Source organism: Macaca fascicularis, chromosome 15, assembly GCF_037993035.2.
Source record: "Macaca fascicularis isolate 582-1 chromosome 15, T2T-MFA8v1.1".
NCBI classification, from domain to species: domain Eukaryota; kingdom Metazoa; phylum Chordata; class Mammalia; order Primates; family Cercopithecidae; genus Macaca; species Macaca fascicularis.
In genome coordinates, this window is record NC_088389.1 from 90,116,730 (window position 1) to 90,118,535 (window position 1,806).

Here is a 1,806-nt window from a genome sequence, read left to right on the forward strand (position 1 = left end):
AGTTGATGTAGAAAATATAAAATCTCACTCAACCTCTGTATTTTAATTTAGTTTTTGAATGCCAATTTATATGTGTAAAATGTAATGCAATACTTTTATTAACTCATTATTTATTGTTTTGTAGCTATTCAATTCAATCCATATAAAATGTAAATCTGGATTGCCATCTACATTGTATAAATAATCGCCAAGAGTAGAACCAGAGAACAGTCAGGCTACCTGCGATGGGGTCAGTTTGTACTTAGGTTTTCCTCTGCCACCATCACCAAACTTTCAGTTTTCTTCTTCTTCCCCTCGATCCCCAACTCTTTGCTTCCAAGTACTGGAGATTCCTGGGGTTCTCAGATAGTTATTTTAAAAGAAAAATAAAAGCTCCTTTTCTCTCAGAGTTGATAATGCCACTGAGAGGCACACATCCTTATATAAAAGAGAATATGAGTAAAAATCTATAATATCCTACAAATCATGCATAAAAGTTGAGGAATGAGAAGTAAGACTGACAAGGGACGAGGAGGGGAAACTTTCAGAAAAGAGTGTGTCTAGGGCAGAGAAGTGAGAAATGGTAATGAATTAATAGGGAAGAGTGGAAGAAGGTTAATGGTGACCATATTTCAGCTAATGAATCAGAGACAATGTGTCATGAATGTTGATGCAAATCTTTAATTTATGTAGCATCTTACAGTTTACAAAGTACTTTTGCCATATTATCTCATTTGCTTTTCACTAAGGTTCCATGATATCGGCAGATGGGGTGTTACTAATCCTCACTCTGTAAATAAAGAATCGGAGTGCCAGAGAAGTTTGGTGCCAATACTAAAAGTTCACACAGTGAGAAAGTGACAGGGAATCAAATATTTATCCAACTCAGCATTCTTTCCAGCAATGTGTACCACCATGTCTCAGGTTGCCAACATCTTTACCAGATTCCCAGAGAGGTCTCTTTAGTTCTGGCCGGGTCTTTCCATCAGGGCCCCCTGAAAGCATGGTTCAGGTTGATACTGAGTCCTGGGTTCCCCTGGAGGAATGTCCCACAAAGAAATCCTTGTCTTGGTGGTTTTACTGGTGCAGACAGCTCATGGCTAAGGCCCTCTTTGGGGATATCAAAACTCTCTAGGTCCAGGTTCAAAATCTTCTATATGTTCTCTGTGTCTGCTTTTAGACAGACACCATCAGTATATGATAGCTTACCTCAAAGCTTCACTTACTGTATCAACCCTCAGAAGCACTTTCTGATCCCTTCAACCTGTACATCTGTCTTCTTATCTAAATCCTGGCCCAGCTCAATCCATACCTTCCTGACCATGCTACCAAAAAAAAAAAACATCTCTTTTGTAAACTTCTCTTATGCTTATTGTCTTTTCACTCAGTTAGCTATGAGTCAGTCTGTATACACCTTGAGATGAGTGTCTATGACTTATCCTCGTTTGATATTCCCTTCAGCAGGGAACCCACAGGCATTTAATAAATATTCCTTGATTGAAAGATTTTGGCCTCTGTCTCTACCTCAACAAAATGAAATATTATGGCTATATTGTATAGGAGTTTCATAATAAAAATGATCATCACCAAATATAATTTATCCTGATGTATTTCACAGTAGTGTAGATATATTAAAGTTTCTCCTGTCAAAAGCCTTTCTTTTAATTTGTTTTTATCATTTTAGAAAGAGGCATTCATTCACTTCGGTTACCTACATAAAATTAGAGCTAATCTACAGTTCTCTTTCTTGATCTCAAAGCAACCATAGGTATGCTTTTATTTTTACCAACTTGATTGTAATTATCAACTTTGGGATTCATTTCTGAT